The 17,763-nt window shown below is 46.1% G+C and overlaps 7 non-coding genes across 7 annotated transcripts; all 7 read right to left on the bottom strand.

The window, feature by feature from the left end:
- Positions 1-308: 308 nt before the first annotated feature.
- Positions 309-423, bottom strand: LOC148337748 (U5 spliceosomal RNA). The gene has a single exon (XR_015843064.1). It is a non-coding gene; the product is annotated as a U5 spliceosomal RNA (small nuclear RNA).
- A 1,366-nt stretch (positions 424-1,789) lies between these two features.
- LOC148337747 (U6 spliceosomal RNA) lies at positions 1,790-1,897 on the bottom strand. The gene has a single exon (XR_015843055.1). It is a non-coding gene; the product is annotated as a U6 spliceosomal RNA (small nuclear RNA).
- A 706-nt stretch (positions 1,898-2,603) lies between these two features.
- On the bottom strand, positions 2,604-2,718 carry LOC148337746 (U5 spliceosomal RNA). Its single transcript, XR_015843063.1, has one exon. It is a non-coding gene; the product is annotated as a U5 spliceosomal RNA (small nuclear RNA).
- Positions 2,719-4,084: 1,366 nt separating this feature from the next.
- LOC148337745 (U6 spliceosomal RNA) lies at positions 4,085-4,192 on the bottom strand. The gene has a single exon (XR_015843054.1). It is a non-coding gene; the product is annotated as a U6 spliceosomal RNA (small nuclear RNA).
- A 706-nt stretch (positions 4,193-4,898) lies between these two features.
- On the bottom strand, positions 4,899-5,013 carry LOC148337744 (U5 spliceosomal RNA). The gene has a single exon (XR_015843061.1). It is a non-coding gene; the product is annotated as a U5 spliceosomal RNA (small nuclear RNA).
- Positions 5,014-6,379: 1,366 nt separating this feature from the next.
- On the bottom strand, positions 6,380-6,487 carry LOC148337743 (U6 spliceosomal RNA). The gene has a single exon (XR_015843024.1). It is a non-coding gene; the product is annotated as a U6 spliceosomal RNA (small nuclear RNA).
- Positions 6,488-7,193: 706 nt separating this feature from the next.
- LOC148337742 (U5 spliceosomal RNA) lies at positions 7,194-7,308 on the bottom strand. Its single transcript, XR_015843017.1, has one exon. It is a non-coding gene; the product is annotated as a U5 spliceosomal RNA (small nuclear RNA).
- Positions 7,309-17,763: the final 10,455 nt, after the last annotated feature.

Genomic DNA, 17,763 nt, shown 5'->3' with positions numbered 1-17,763 from the left:
ATGTTAGTCTACAAAGAAATCTTTGGGTAAACAAAAACTGTACGTATGGTCAAACAATGGGTTGAACTGTCCAGAAGACTTTCCAGGGAAGCATCGTGTTTGGCGTTATTTCTTGTATGCGATGAATAGTTGCACAGAGTTCACTCAAGTAGCCTGGCAACAAAGCCAAAATAGGGTCTCCGTTTCAAACACTGACCACAGATAGAGGGTCATCAAGCCCGTTCCCAGGTATGGCTTGGCCACTTGGTTTCCCATCCTTGAAAAGGACTCCTGTATTTTCTGTTATAATTATTTTCAACACCCACAAGAGCTCAGAAGAAACTGAGCAAGCAAAAATTAATCATAATCTCATGCAGTTTTTTCCTCACGGAAATCTTTAGTAAAAGGCGAAAGATTTATGCGATCTGAAGAAAAATCGTGAGCTATGCTTGTCTGAACTACGGAAGACAAAAGCCTTTCGCTGATACCCCTGACGGTCAAGGTCTCACTTTTAGCCTGCCGCATTTTGTGGACGGCACCATCAGTATTCCACATCAACGCTTCGAGGAGACTAATACATTGACAATATCCCTCCCTGTAAAGTCTCGCGGAACAAACGGGGGATTTCTCAGTCCCCTCAGTAGAATTGTGAGGTGACATTGAGATGTAGCACAATGCTCGCTTCACAAGCGACAGGAGCCTAAATTCCGTGACTTCGGCTACTCGGACATGAACCCATCTTCAGCTTCCAAGATGAATTGCTCTTTGCTCACGTTTAAACAGGAAAATATGCCCAATCTCGATTGACTTCGTGCATTTGACTGGGCGTGACGCAGAAATGGCTCCAATCTTAATATCACGCGCAAGTCCGTCTATGACAATGCAGAGGTTGTGTTTTTCTCCACCCCTCCCAGGTATTAGCTTGGGTGCTCAAAATAAACCCACGAACCCTGTTAGACTTCACAGGAATCTTTGGTTAAACAAAAACTGTATGTATGACGAAGGGATGGAATTTTCCACAAGCCTTTCCAGAGATGGACAGCATTGGGTGTTAATTACAATAGACAGTGAATGTGCACATGGCACACTAATAGAGTCTGGTGACCAAGCCAACATGGGGTCTCTGTGACAAACGCTGACCACAGACAGGGTGTCATGATTGAGTGTCCCAGCAACGGTGGAGCCACTTAGGATTACCTGACTGGAAAAGGTGCACTTCAAACTCTTGTTTTCATCCTTCTTAAAGGATTGGAGTTAGCAGAACAAACAAAAACTGCGCAAATTCTCATTCAGTTAGTCACCACGGAAATATTTAGGAAAAGGAAAAAGTTTAACACAATATAAACAGAAGCGGGAGCAATCCTGAAGTCATCAGTGGAAAATAAAAGGCTTAAGCTGATACCCCTGACTGTCAAGGTGTCCCTTTTAGTCTGACACATGATGGAACGGACGGACAGTCTTCCACATCAACGCTGTGAGGAGACTATTAACTTAAAAGCCCTCCCTAAACCAGGGGTCAAAAACTCCGGTCCTCGAGGGCACCTATTCTGAATGTTTTCCATGTCTCCCTGCTTCACCACAACTATTTCAAATAATCATTTTCACCTGTGGCAGTCAATTTTAAGTCACGCGGAAACTGGCTGTTGAACACAAAGCATCTGCATTCCGACATGTCCGATGCAGGATGCGCAATTTTCAGCAACTCGGGTGCTCATCAATTCGATCTCGTGAAGTAAGAACTTATGTTAACACATTGAGCAAGGAAAAACTGCTACCATAACTGGCACATAAAGCGCAGCGTGAGGGCTTCCAAAGTTGGATACGCTTCACGAAATTGCGTGTCATCCTTGCGCAGGGGCCATGCTACTCTTCTCTGTATCGTAATCCCATTTTTCATATGTGCTGCCGAAGCTAGCACACAGAGCGGCGCATGTGGCCTTGAATTTAAAGCGTCTTTGGCAGAAAGAAGCCTCAGTGGCGGTGGAGACCTTTGGTATGTAACCCTGGGTTGCTTGGGCCCCGATGCATTTCAACCCCCCCATCAAATGAGATATGTTTTCTGTCACTTGCAATGTCTATCAGATGGGTGCTATTAGCTACCGTTCAACAAATGGAATCAACAGAGTTCTTGGACTTGCTCACACGCCATCGGGACGTTACACCCGAGTTGAGGTTCATGTCGTAGAATGGACTGGACATGCCACATAAATGGCTGCAAACAAAATCCTGTGCAAATCTGTCATTGGCCATGTCAAAGTTGTTGTTGTTTCCACTTCCCAGGTCTTAGCTTGGGAGCTCGAAATAAATCCACAAACCATGTTAGTCTACAAAGAAATCTTTGGGTAAACAAAAACTGTACGTATGGTCAAACAATGGGTTGAACTGTCCAGAAGACTTTCCAGGGAAGCATCGTGTTTGGCGTTATTTCTTGTATGCGATGAATAGTTGCACAGAGTTCACTCAAGTAGCCTGGCAACAAAGCCAAAATAGGGTCTCCGTTTCAAACACTGACCACAGATAGAGGGTCATCAAGCCCGTTCCCAGGTATGGCTTGGCCACTTGGTTTCCCATCCTTGAAAAGGACTCCTGTAGTTTCTGTTATAATTATTTTCAACACCCACAAGAGCTCAGAAGAAACTGAGCAAGCAAAAATTAATCATAATCTCATGCAGTTTTTTCCTCACGGAAATCTTTAGTAAAAGGCGAAAGATTTATGCGATCTGAAGAAAAATCGTGAGCTATGCTTGTCAGAACTACGGAAGACAAAAGCCTTTCGCTGATACCCCTGACGGTCAAGGTCTCACTTTTAGCCTGCCGCATTTTGTGGACGGCACCATCAGTATTCCACATCAACGCTTCGAGGAGACTAATACATTGACAATATCCCTCCCTGTAAAGTCTCGCGGAACAAACGGGGGATTTCTCAGTCCCCTCAGTAGAATTGTGAGGTGACATTGAGATGTAGCACAATGCTCGCTTCACAAGCGACAGGAGCCTAAATTCCGTGACTTCGGCTACTCGGACATGAACCCATCTTCAGCTTCCAAGATGAATTGCTCTTTGCTCACGTTTAAACAGGAAAATATGCCCAATCTCGATTGACTTCGTGCATTTGACTGGGCGTGACGCAGAAATGGCTCCAATCTTAATATCACGCGCAAGTCCGTCTATGACAATGCAGAGGTTGTGTTTTTCTCCACCCCTCCCAGGTATTAGCTTGGGTGCTCAAAATAAACCCACGAACCCTGTTAGACTTCACAGGAATCTTTGGTTAAACAAAAACTGTATGTATGACGAAGGGATGGAATTTTCCACAAGCCTTTCCAGAGATGGACAGCATTGGGTGTTAATTACAATAGACAGTGAATGTGCACATGGCACACTAATAGAGTCTGGTGACCAAGCCAACATGGGGTCTCTGTGACAAACGCTGACCACAGACAGGGTGTCATGATTGAGTGTCCCAGCAACGGTGGAGCCACTTAGGATTACCTGACTGGAAAAGGTGCACTTCAAACTCTTGTTTTCATCCTTCTTAAAGGATTGGAGTTAGCAGAACAAACAAAAACTGCGCAAATTCTCATTCAGTTAGTCACCACGGAAATATTTAGGAAAAGGAAAAAGTTTAACACAATATAAACAGAAGCGGGAGCAATCCTGAAGTCATCAGTGGAAAATAAAAGGCTTAAGCTGATACCCCTGACTGTCAAGGTGTCCCTTTTAGTCTGACACATGATGGAACGGACGGACAGTCTTCCACATCAACGCTGTGAGGAGACTATTAACTTAAAAGCCCTCCCTAAACCAGGGGTCAAAAACTCCGGTCCTCGAGGGCACCTATTCTGAATGTTTTCCATGTCTCCCTGCTTCACCACAACTATTTCAAATAATCATTTTCACCTGTGGCAGTCAATTTTAAGTCACGCGGAAACTGGCTGTTGAACACAAAGCATCTGCATTCCGACATGTCCGATGCAGGATGCGCAATTTTCAGCAACTCGGGTGCTCATCAATTCGATCTCGTGAAGTAAGAACTTATGTTAACACATTGAGCAAGGAAAAACTGCTACCATAACTGGCACATAAAGCGCAGCGTGAGGGCTTCCAAAGTTGGATACGCTTCACGAAATTGCGTGTCATCCTTGCGCAGGGGCCATGCTACTCTTCTCTGTATCGTAATCCCATTTTTCATATGTGCTGCCGAAGCTAGCACACAGAGCGGCGCATGTGGCCTTGAATTTAAAGCGTCTTTGGCAGAAAGAAGCCTCAGTGGCGGTGGAGACCTTTGGTATGTAACCCTGGGTTGCTTGGGCCCCGATGCATTTCAACCCCCCCATCAAATGAGATATGTTTTCTGTCACTTGCAATGTCTATCAGATGGGTGCTATTAGCTACCGTTCAACAAATGGAATCAACAGAGTTCTTGGACTTGCTCACACGCCATCGGGACGTTACACCCGAGTTGAGGTTCATGTCGTAGAATGGACTGGACATGCCACATAAATGGCTGCAAACAAAATCCTGTGCAAATCTGTCATTGGCCATGTCAAAGTTGTTGTTGTTTCCACTTCCCAGGTCTTAGCTTGGGAGCTCGAAATAAATCCACAAACCATGTTAGTCTACAAAGAAATCTTTGGGTAAACAAAAACTGTACGTATGGTCAAACAATGGGTTGAACTGTCCAGAAGACTTTCCAGGGAAGCATCGTGTTTGGCGTTATTTCTTGTATGCGATGAATAGTTGCACAGAGTTCACTCAAGTAGCCTGGCAACAAAGCCAAAATAGGGTCTCCGTTTCAAACACTGACCACAGATAGAGGGTCATCAAGCCCGTTCCCAGGTATGGCTTGGCCACTTGGTTTCCCATCCTTGAAAAGGACTCCTGTAGTTTCTGTTATAATTATTTTCAACACCCACAAGAGCTCAGAAGAAACTGAGCAAGCAAAAATTAATCATAATCTCATGCAGTTTTTTCCTCACGGAAATCTTTAGTAAAAGGCGAAAGATTTATGCGATCTGAAGAAAAATCGTGAGCTATGCTTGTCAGAACTACGGAAGACAAAAGCCTTTCGCTGATACCCCTGACGGTCAAGGTCTCACTTTTAGCCTGCCGCATTTTGTGGACGGCACCATCAGTATTCCACATCAACGCTTCGAGGAGACTAATACATTGACAATATCCCTCACTGTAAAGTCTCGCGGAACAAACGGGGGATTTCTCAGTCCCCTCAGTAGAATTGTGAGGTGACATTGAGATGTAGCACAATGCTCGCTTCACAAGCGACAGGAGCCTAAATTCCGTGACTTCGGCTACTCGGACATGAACCCATCTTCAGCTTCCAAGATGAATTGCTCTTTGCTCACGTTTAAACAGGAAAATATGCCCAATCTCGATTGACTTCGTGCATTTGACTGGGCGTGACGCAGAAATGGCTCCAATCTTAATATCACGCGCAAGTCCGTCTTTGACAATGCAGAGGTTGTGTTTTTCTCCACCCCTCCCAGGTATTAGCTTGGGTGCTCAAAATAAACCCACGAAACCTTTTAGACTTCACAGGAATCTTTGGTTAAACAAAAACGGTATGTATGACGAAGGGATGGAATTTTCCACAAGCCTTTCCAGAGATGGACAGCATTGGGTGTTAATTACAATAGACAGTGAATGTGCACATGGCACACTAATAGAGTCTGGTGACCAAGCCAACATGGGGTCTCTGTGACAAACGCTGACCACAGACAGGGTGTCATGATTGAGTGTCCCAGCAACGGTTGAGCCACTTAGGATTACCTGACTGGAAAAGGTGCGCTTCAAACTCTTGTTTTCATCCTTCTTAAAGGATTGGAGTTAGCAGAACAAACAAAAACTGCGCAAATTCTCATTCAGTTAGTCACCACGGAAATATTTAGGAAAAGGCAAAAGTTTAACACAATCTAAACAAAAGCAGGAGCAATCCTGAAGTCATCTGTGGAAAATAAAAGGCTTAAGCTGATACCCCTGACTGTCAAGGTGTCCCTTTTAGTCTGACACATGATGGAACGGACGGACAGTCTTCCACATCAACGCTGTGAGGAGACTATTAACTTAAAAGCCCTCCCTAAACCAGGGGTCAAAAACTCCGGTCCTCGAGGGCACCTATTCTGAATGTTTTCCATGTCTCCCTGCTTCACCACAACTATTTCAAATAATCATTTTCACCTGTGGCAGTCAATTTTAAGTCACGCGGAAACTGGCTGTTGAACACAAAGCATCTGCATTCCGACATGTCCGATGCAGGATGCACAATTTTCAGCAACTCGGGTGCTCATCAATTCGATCTCGTGAAGTAAGAACTTATGTTAACACATTGAGCAAGGAAAAACTGCTACCATAACTGGCACATAAAGCGCAGCGTGAGGGCTTCAAAAGTTGGATACGCTTCACGAAATTGCGTGTCATCCTTGCGCAGGGGCCATGCTAATCTTCTCTGTATCGTAATCCAATTTTTCATATGTGCTGCCGAAGCTAGCACACAGAGCGGCGCATGTGGCCTTGAATTTAAAGCGTCTTTGGCAGAAAGAAGCCTCAGTGGCGGTGGAGACCTTTGGTATGTAACCCTGGGTTGCTTGGGCCCAGATGCATTTCAACCCTCCCATCAAATGAGATATGTTTTCTGTCACTTGCAATGTCAATCAGATGGGTGCTATTAGCTACCGTTCAACAAATGGAATCAACAGAGTTCTTGGACTTGCTCTCACGCCAACGGGACGTTACACCCGAGTTGAGGTTCATGTCGTAGAATGGACTGGACATGCCACATAAATGGCTGCAAACAAAATCCTGTGCAAATCTGTCATTGGCCATGTCAAAGTTGTTGTTGTTTCCACTTCCCAGGTCTAAGCTTGGGAGCTCGAAATAAATCCACAAACCATGTTAGTCTACAAAGAAATCTTTGGGTAAACAAAAACTGTACGTATGGTCAAACAATGGGTTGAACTGTCCAGAAGACTCTCCAGGGAAGCGTCGTGTTTGGCGTTATTTCTTGTATGCGATGAATAGTTGCACAGAGTTCACTCAAGTAGCCTGGCAACAAAGCCAAAATGGGGTCTCCGTTTCAAACTCTGACCACAGATAGAGGGTCATCAAGCCCGTTCCCAGGTATGGCTTGGCCACTTGGTTTCCCATCCTTGAAAAGGACTCCTGTAATTTCTGTTATAATTATTTTCAACACCCACAAGAGCTCAGAAGAAACTGAGCCAGCAAAAATTAATCATAATCTCATGCAGTTTTTTCCTCTCGGAAATCTTTAGTAAAAGGCGAAAGATTTATGCGATCTGAAGAAAAATCGTGAGCTATGCTTGTCTGAACTACGGAAGACAAAAGCCTTTCGCTGATACCCCTGACGGTCAAGGTCTCACTTTTAGCCTGCCGCATTTTGTGGACGGCACCATCAGTATTCCACATCAACGCTTCGAGGAGACTAATACATTGACAAAATCCCTCCCTGTAAAGTCTAGCGGAACAAACGGGGGATTTCTCAGTCCCCTCAGTAGAATTGTGAGGTGACATTGAGATGTAGCACAATGCTCGCTTCACAAGCGACAGGAGCCTAAATTCCGTGACTTCGGCTACTCGGACATGAACCCATCTTCAGCTTTCAAGATGAATTGCTCTTTGCTCACGTTTAAACAGGAAAATATGCCCAATCTCGATTGACTTTGTGCATTTGACTGGGCGTGGCGCAGAAATGGCTCCAATCTTAATATCACGCGCAAGTCTGTCTTTGACAATGCAGAGGTTGTGTTTTTCTCCACCCCTCCCAGGTATTAGCTTGGGTGCTCAAAATAAACCCACGAACCCTGTTAGTCTTCACAGAAATCTTTGGTTAAACAAAAACTGTTTGTATGACCAAGGGATGGAATTTTCCACAAGCCTTTCCAGAGATGGACAGCGTTGGGTGTTAATTACAATAGACAGTGAATGTGCACATGGCACACTAATAGAGTCTGGTGACCAAGCCAGCATGGGGTCTCTGTTACAAACGCTAACCACAGACAGGGCGTCATGAATAACTTTCCCAGCAATGGTTGAGCCACTTAGCATTACCTGACTGGAAAAGGTGCACTTGATGGAACGTACGTACCGTCTTCCTCATAGATGCTGTGAAGAGAGTATTAACTTAAAAGCTCTCCCTAAACCAGGGGTCAACTATTTCAAATAATCAATTTCACTTGTGGCAGTCAATTTTCAGTCACGCGGCAACTAGCAGTAGAGCGCAAAGCATCTGCATTCCGACATGTCCGATGCAGGATGCGCAATTTTCAGCAACTCAGGTGCTCATCAATTCGATCTCGTGAAGTAAGAACATATGTTAACACATTGAGCAAGAAAAAACTGCTGCCATAACTGGCACATAAAGCGCAGCGTGAGGGTTTCAAAAGTTGGATCTGCTTCACGAAATTGCTTGTCATCCTTGCGCCGAGTGAATCGCCATCACTGGGTACTTGAACCTAAGTGATTGTCTTGGCCCTAGTCTACAGCTTAAACCAATCGCCAACGTCAGCAAGCATTGTTCCTGCTTTTATTCGTTGAGGCTCTCTCTTAGGCTAGGCCAATTAAAGTCGACGAGTGTGATATACACCTCACCGCCATGAATTACAACTTTACTTCTGCGTATTTGTGCCACCTCCCAAGGCCCTGTATGTTGACCGTGACTGTTGCGCTGCCAGCGGGAAGAGCAAAGTAAATGATTATTTTATTGTATGCAGTAATACGGGCCTTATGAACCCAAGTAATGATGATGGCAAGCGGGTGTGCGCTGGAGACTCCACCCATCTGCCCCATAAAAAAAGGAGAAAAAAAACATACAACCTGGATCACAACATGTACACTTTCACCAGTTGCAGTGTCTGATGCGAAGGTCCGCTTGTGTTATCAGATAGCGAGCACCTTTGGTGCGTGGGACTGGCTCATTATTCGTCTGGAAGTGTCGCTTTGCCAGGGGGGTGAATACAGATGCTTACCTTCTTTACGGACCCTTGATGGCCCGGCTGGCGCAGGTGGGGGGCGCTGCCCACGTCACACTCTAGGCCAGGGAGCTGCAGCAACACTGTCGCCGTCGCTCCAGGGGGGCTGCGGCTCCAGGAGGTGATGGACCACTTTTGGGAGGCCAAGGACCCCATGGGCAATCTCCTGATCAACCAGGAGCACATGCAGGAGATTTGGAGGACCCAGCGTCGCCACCTGCACTGCATTCAGGACCCACCAGGTGTGACGCTTTACACCAAACCGGCGAGCTCACAAAAGGCGGGGTCACGCTCCCAATTTTCCGCTGCGCGAGAGGGTCCACCTCACTGGAATCCTTCCACCGCCATTCATTCCGGGTGAGTTAAGGAATTCCTCCGCCTGGGTGGAGCGCTGGTGGAGCTGCGCCGCTACATGTTTGTGACACCTATGCAAGTGTTGACAATAAAAGTCCTGTGGCAGAAGTTGGCTGACCATGACAAGGCTCCTCCTGCAGCCCTTCCACCACGCCAAAAGCCGCTTGTTCAGGGCTGCTTCAACGCCGAAACCTCCAGGCGTCCCCACGTTCCGGGCAAGGAGCCCGCCAAACGGTATGTGAAAAATTTCTACGCCGGCCGACGGCACTTCTTTCAGGTGTCTGTTCTTCTAACGTTACATGAGCTCTGCATAGCCTCTTCATTGGGAAAGGCACGGAAGGAGCACGCTCCCCATCTGCCAGCAGACTGGTGGAGGCCATCTTAATGGACCTGTGCAACATCCACAGCCAGGGGATTACCCTCGCCGGTGTACGCATCAGTCGCTGGGGCCTGGTCATGCGCGACTTCAGCCGCATCAGGGACCTCCGCAGTACCAGAGAGCTCCTGACTGCGGCTCCCATCCACCTTGTCGCAGTTAACCACCCCTCACTCAGTGGTGCGTAAGACTCGCTTGCTGCCAGCATCGCCAGGCCAAGTACAAGCCTTTAAACGACCGTGTATTTAAAGATAAAGATAAAGATGTCCTTTATTAGTCCCACAATGGGGAAATTTGAGGTGTTACAGCAGCAAAAATATAGATCACACTGAGTCGGCGGCGTAATGTAGCCGTTAATGTATAACATTAGCAGCAGACATTCATAAAGAGCATGCAAATATACACAGTATAAACGTATCTAAGTGTAAGTGTTTGCTTCTGCCCAGGCATAACCAGAGGAACAAGGAGGCGAATGCGCTAAGAGTGTCCATGGTGATGGTGATGGTGAGCAGCCAGCGGTGACCTAGTGGCAGCAGCCGCTGCCGGCGCGCACGCCCTTGATGGACGCACCAGTGCTGCCTCAGGTGTCACGATCCATGTATTATCGTTGCAGCTGGGTGGGCGTGCCCGACGGTGCGCTACTTTTGGACTCGGCCGCGAGCGAGACGCGCTCACGAGCCACACAGCTGCGACCCATGAAGATAATGAGTCACGGACTATTTAAGCCATCGACGCGGACACACTCGCGTCGGATTATTGACCGAACTTGCTCTTGTCCATGTGCCTTCGCTACAGTCTTCGTGTATGGTGTTTGTAAGTTTTTGTTGTTCCTATGTTTCAGCTACGTTTCAGCTCGCTTTCTGTTCTCGCTTCGTGCATTGGATCTAACCTTACCCTTTTGTGGAAGGACATTCTCGTTTTCGGTTTTCTTGCGTTGCAAGCATTTTCTGTTCCTCGTTTTGATTTTCCTGGTGTGAGTTTTCTCCACCAGCGCTTTTCGTTCTCGTCTCCCGACGACAGTAAATATAGATACCCAAGTATTATTGATAGCAAGTTACCTTGCCTATTGAGTATTGATTGTCATTTGCCGGTCAAAATAAATCCTTGTTACCCAACCTTTTCCCTTGTCAGCGCCTTAAGAATCCCCCTTCACCGCTTTCCAGCCCTGGCTGGAGAGCGGTCCTCACATCAGGAGCAAGTCTTTCAGCACCCGGAAGACACTTCCGGCATGGCGATAATGCTGAGGGTCCTGTTGTGCCGAATATTTTCCGGGTGGTGCCCAAACCTGTGGGTTCCTTCTCTGCGCCCGCCGTCGCCTCCACCAGCGCCGCAGCCTCGACCTCTGCGCCCGCCGTCGCCTCCACCAGCGCCGCAGCCTCGGCCTGTGCGCCCGCCGTCGCCTCCACCAGCGCCGCAGCCTCGACCTCTGCGCCCGCCGTCGCCTCCACCAGTGCCGCAGCCTCGACATCTGCGCCCGCCGTCGCCTCCACCTGTGCTGCATACAACCAGCCGTTGAAAAAAGGCTTCAATGTGACCCACCGGGCAAGGGAGCAGAAGCTTCCTGGTCTATGCTGTAAGCTCTGTGACAACCCCAAAACCAAGGAGTACGGCCACAGCCGCTACAGGGATGAGCATTTTTGCTCCCACTCGGGGCAGCGTTCGGTGGAGGAGTGGCTGACAGAGAAGCGGAGCCAGGGCACATCCTAAAACGCAATACAATACAAGACAACTTTATGTTGTTGTGTGTTTCTGTCCCTTTAGTACTGTATTTCCACAACCATAAGGTGCACTTTAAAGTCCCAATTTTTCCCCATAACGAACGATATGCCTTGCAATGCAACGCACCTTTTGTGTAAATCGAGTACCTCCCTCAACCATTGGGCCATTTCAGAGTGCATGTTAGTGCATACTGATGGCTAAAGTCGGAGACGTCTATGTTTTTGGGTGATGGTGCAGAAGAAAGTTGGACAAAAGGGCAGCTGTCCATGTTATTGCAAGCAAGAAACATCACAGGTTTAGACAACAGACTGACTGCAAAAAAATATCTATATTTAAAAAGAAAAAAAAACACTGCCCAAAGCACAGCACTCACATGTGATTGGCTGAGGCTGACTGACTGACTCCCAAGAAGCCATTGCTATTATGTTTTTGTGTTATTTTTATTTCTTTTGGGAATATGAATGGCATGAGAGATGGAGTTTCTGTGTTCATTTTAATTTGTTTTTTTTCATTGTTTGCTCAGAGATGTTTTTGGTTTTGATTTTAAACCAAAAACAGGAATGACTAAATCTGACGAAAACTAATCAGCATTTTCGTGCAGATGACTAAGACTAAATCTAAAATGCCTGCCTAAAACAACACTGCCGCCAAGTTGACTCCTGCATTTGACTGCTCTTGTTTTGTTTTCACACCGAACCTGACTTGACTTTCTCATGTGACCTCTTTCGCACAGAGTGAACCCGGCCACCTGCTAAGCCAACAACTCCAAGTTCACGGCTGCGGCGTCTGCTCCCTGCACCTTTTTCCAACTCCTGGTGCTCCTCATGGAAGGGTCCCCTCCTCCCCAAGCCCCACCACAATTAACAAGACAATAGAGGGGGGGGGCGTCAGGTGGAGTTTGGAGTTGTCTGTTCTTGACCACCACATAATATATAAACAGCTTTATTAAATCCCCTCATTTCACTCAGTAGCCAGCCAGCGCATCGTCAGTGATGGAGCAGCAAGGTACATGCCAAAGAATGCTCATTTGTATTTGAGTGTAATGATCGGGAAGACTCAAATTCAACTTTGTTTCATGTTTTAGGAGAGCCGAGCACGACAGCAGCCTCGCAGCCAGCAGAGCCAGGGCAGTCCTCCACCCCCACCACCATGTCAACCATGGAGGAGCACCAGCAAGGTACTTGCCAAAGTATACTCATTTGTATTTGAGTGTAACTCTTGTATTTGAGTGTAATGATCGGGAAGACTCTAATTCAACTTTGTTTCATGTTTTTGGAGAGCTGAGCACGACAGCAGCCTCGCAGCCAGCGGAGCCAGGGCAGTCCTCCACCCCCACCACCATGTCAACCATGGAGGAGCAGCGGCAAGGTACATGCCATAGTATACTCATTTGTATTTGAGTGTAATGATCTGGAAGACTCAACTTTGCTTCATGAATTTTCCAACCAGTATACATGAGGACACCTTGCCACATGTGCGTGGCCAATTGTATGAATTGTGGGAGGCTGCTGCTCGTCCAAGCACTGTCACAGCCAGCACCGCCACAGCCAGCACCACCACAGCCAGCACAGCCACGGCCAAGCGTGGCTAGCGGGAGCGGTACACCCAGGTGTACCGCCTATCAAAGAAGGGTTTGAGCACTTCGGGACCAGCAAGTCCTCGCTGGATGCGATACCTATGAGTAGGGCAACAAACCAGGGCAGGCTTGCCTGCGGTGCGGCCTGCCTCGGATCCTGCATTTTTCCGGGGCAGCTACTATTGCGAGATTTTTTAGAAGGGAGTGTCTCTGAGTGGCTACAAAAACAGCTGTCCTCACAGCCTGTATCAATGCCCAACTGCATGGCAGCAGCCGCAGAGTAAAATAGCCTGTCCTGAGGCGGCGGTGGAGGAGCAGGAGCAGCCACAGCCACAGCCATCCAAGCGCCTCAGCTCCACATAAAGGAGATCCTGCCGCGCCAAGAAGGCCAGAGACCAGGCCGATGTTGAAGGGCTGGAGGAGTCGTCCGAGGGGGAGCAGGAGGACGTCACGTGGACACTCCCAAAGGAGACAGAAGATCAACCGTCTGTAGAGTCAGAGGTGGAGAAGGCAGACTCAAAACATAAAAAAAAAGGTTCTGTCCACCCTAAGAGGGAAAGTCAATGGCCCTATGGCTGGCCGAGCAGGGGACAAACCAGAGGGCCCGTGCCGAGGCAGAGATTGCTGTCCAAGCTGCTGGGAAGAACACTTGAAGAGGAGGAGTTAGCTGTTGGCTGTTAGCTGTTTTGTTTTAATTTCCTTGTAAACTTTGTGTGCTTGCTTTGTTTCAGGCCCCATAAATAAATGTGTGCAAAGTTAACTTTGTGTGCTGTGTCATTCATTCGTTCATTGATATTTACATTGAGTTATGTATGCCAAAAAATTGTCAATCAATAAAGTGGTTATTTGTGTTAATGGTACTTTTAAATAACCCATTAGATGGGTTTGTTTTGCATTCTCAAAATTATTATTAGTCCGTCCTTTGACATCGGGCGCCGGCCGCGCTGCACATGGCTACTTTGCATACGGGGAGGAGGGGGGTGAACGAATGGCTACGTTCCATTCCGCCCGAGAGGGGCAACGGAGTTGGAGGTCCCATCGGCCGGGGGTTAACCCGATCGGCTCAGCACCTGGGACGCCGGCCCGGTCGTGCAGACGCGCGCCCGGGGGAACCGGTAGTAGTGGGGGGGCTCACTCGCAGGCCCGGCGGCCCCGCAGAATGAATGAATCTCAACATCCACGTTTGCAGTCATTCGTCTCTGCTCGCACACAATGACACGCGTTCCTTTGACGGACCATGGCACCAGTGACACTCGCAAGGCTACTTCGCTCTGATAACCGCAAGCTGGTACAAGTGAACAAGAAATGTTTGATAAGGTTTGTACTTGTGCTACTGGAGTATAGAACAAGTTTACTCCAAGTCTATGTTGTTAAAACGTTTTGATTTTAAGATGCTTTAAGTGAAATAAAGCCACAACAGTTGCGAAATATATATAACGTTTTGGTTCTCGGCTTATTTTGGAGCACTGAGCATTGATTCCACTGTTATCTGTTTTTAATGCACAATCCTTCATAGTCCATCAGAAAGTCTTTGCTCTTGGGTGGAAATCTTGTATGCCTATTTTTAACAAAAATGGACTAAAACTGTTTTGTGTGTGCGTGTGGGGGTGTGTGTGTGCGTGTGTGGGTGCGCATGTGGTACAGTGACCACCCTCCCCTGTCTTTTAATGAAGATGTCAGTCATGGTCCTGCTATCTGGAGACCCTCTTACATTTTGTCAAAACTCCTCTGATGAAACAAAAAAAGTTTCGACATCGCAATCAAATGGCCACTGTGCTTATGTGAACAACAATGCTCATGGTTCTTCGAGCCTGGTCTGCCCCCATTTTTTTTATACATTTTTATTTTGTGGCGGTCATAATGGTTTTTTGTTCACATGAGCTCACGTTAGAGCTGAATTATTGTGCAGAACGCTTTAATATTTTCAAAGGTTTAAAGTGGACAAGAGTAATGATATGTATTAAAATTTTGGTGGCGATTGATCGGTGATTCAAACAACAGAACTGACACACCAAGCAATAGTGCAATTTTAGAATTAGAATTAGAATTAGAAATCCCTTTATTGTCATTGTACTCAAGTGTGCAACGAGATTAGAGGGCTCCCCTCTCCAATGCAATACAACAATAATACAGACAAATATATAAATTAGATAAATAAATAAGAGAGTGCAATGGCATTTAGTACTGAATAGGGTATACAAAACACATCACGTTGCTGTTCTGCAAGGTAAGGGTGCTTGATGTAGACAACTGAAACGGAAGAAATAACAAACCAAGCTCCAACAGGGGTCGTGCCAATCTCATCATCGTAAATCTCACCCCAAGCCTTTAAATCACTACAGTATTTTTTATTCAGTGGGCTATTTTAGTACTGATGTCATTTTTACATGCTATTATATAAGTTCCAATCAGTTCGTCCAAGAGTCTAAGACCAACTATTCCAGTGGTATCTAGTGTACTGAATTTTGGCTTTGTCCGCCACCAGCAGTTGGTTTAACTTAAACCTTAGTAGTTGACGTTTGACCGTGATGACTAAAATGGACTCTGTACACACTTTGTCACCACACACTTGTCAAACTATATTTGGGAAAATGGCAAACTTTGACTTGATTCACTTGTCAGAGCCAGCAGCATATTAGCCATACTCCAAAAAGTAAATGTAATTCCTGCCTGCTCAGCCATGTGTTACAGTCAGTAGATGCTTTTGGTGTGTGTATGTGTGTAAAAATGCAGGCTGAAGAGAGGATAAGCACTGATGCATGCAGAATTCAAATCAAACACTTATGTTTCATGAGAGTCAAAGGGAATAATTTATTTTTTCTTATTTGCGCAACTTAGATCTTACAAACAACCAAAAAAGTCACATCAACTTCAGTACAAATAGTGTAAAAATAATCCATATATAAGTATATATACAAAGATCGTTTTTGGGCTTCTCTTTTATCCACTGCCTATATATTGACTGCTGTTGGCAAATGTATTTCATATTGGGTTGTACACCATCAATCCTTGGTAAGGTCACTAAACTTGGGTGCAATGCACTTCGACTTGCGTGTGTGTGGGCGTGTGTGTAAGATTTCCAATCACAAACTGATCAATCATAAACTTAAGCCCCTTCAACAAGCACATTCAATGTGCCATGTGCTATCGGCAGCAGATGTGCCCCGAAATATTTTCAGCGACAAAGGGCGTTGGGGGTTGTGCAGGACGCCCCTTTCTTTTTTTTCGCCCTTGCAATCACACACTAATGCCCCTTCAAAATGGATATTCAGCTACGATCCACACTGACCGACATATCCCATAAGATGGACAACATGCCAAAACTAATAGTATTTCTGGCCTCAGCTTTATTTACAATAGACACCAATTCAAATTTAGTTCAATTAATCTTTTTCCATTTGTGAATACCGCAGAGTGATCATTCTCACCAGCAAGTGTTGTTTATGAAAATTTTTATATTTTTATGGAGTCATGGAGAGGGAGGAGTCTGGTACTCCGACTATTCCGCATTGATTGAGATCTATGAAATAAATAATGTGCTTATTTTCACAATACCACTGCATAAAGCAATGATATGTTAACAAGTAATGACAAGCTGAAATTATGTGTTGTGTGAGGGTGCTTGGGGGACATACACCTCAAAGACAAAAGAAATCAAACATGGAGGAGCCGGGTGTATGTTTGACAATTTCGCTGGTTGAAATTCTATTAAAAATACAGCCTTGATTGAAATTACACATATAGCGATGATAAAACTCTAATTATTCGATATGCTTGTTTTCGACACAGCCACAGGAATTTCACAAGATGTCGCCATTTTCCCGCCATTCTGTTAAAATCTGCAATGAATTGTGGGTACAGAACTGGACAGTCCGTCCCAGGGGCGCAATGGTCTGGACCTGCTTGACGCCCATATTTGGGGGTGTGGTTGTTGACAAATTGACTCCGCAAGGCCGGAGGTGTATTTTAGTCCTTCCCAGGAATCGGCCCTCGTGCATGTTATGTGGACGTGAGACGGCCAAAAGTTCATTTCAACCTAATCGGCGAATTGGGCTGTAGCAACTCCGAAGCTGCCACTTTCATCGCACCCTGGAAGCGGAGCGCAACCAGCGTGCCTATCGGCAACCCGGAAGTAACACCAATGGGAACGCTCCGGGAGGCGGGCGTCACCAAACGTCCGCTAAGAATGACAGCTGTTAAAAAAAAGTCAGCTACAATACGACACATCGGGTCACCAGTTGTAAGGAGATGAAGAACTTAATGGGCCGGAGCATCACGACAATTGTATAATAATTAGTAATAAGATTATACAAAATTCTACCCGGTGACTGGCTGGGATAGGCTCCAGCACCCTTAATATTAATATTAACCCATGGATCACAAATGGAAAGATGGCAGAGGTGTGCATGAAGGATAACCTCAAGCTGTAAGGGAAGGCGTAGCTATAATCTCCACCGATAATACTATGCACAATTTTACAATTTCGAAGTTTATTGTTTAGAATATATAAGATCAGTGTCAATGTGTTTTGAAAGTTAATGTATGTTTTGTTTCCATGGTTCAGTTCAATTTACTGTGGTGCAATAAGAATTGATAAACAGCACAGTATGTGTGCTGATGATATTCGTAGTTAAGACACAAATTACTTATTTTTCTCTCTCTATTGGGCGTAATCTTATACTTCAATGGTGCCTTGTCTTCTTCCGAATTCACTATGCATTCATTTGTTACACATTTGTCACATTTTCCGATCGATT

Source organism: Idiotropiscis lumnitzeri, chromosome 4 (assembly GCF_059441095.1).
Source record: "Idiotropiscis lumnitzeri isolate Australia: NSW breed Sydney's pygmy pipehorse chromosome 4, RoL_Ilum_1.0, whole genome shotgun sequence".
Classification (NCBI taxonomy): Eukaryota; Metazoa; Chordata; class Actinopteri; order Syngnathiformes; family Syngnathidae; genus Idiotropiscis; species Idiotropiscis lumnitzeri.
Note: the sequence above shows the minus strand (reverse complement) of the source record. Positions and strands in the feature narration are given on the sequence as shown.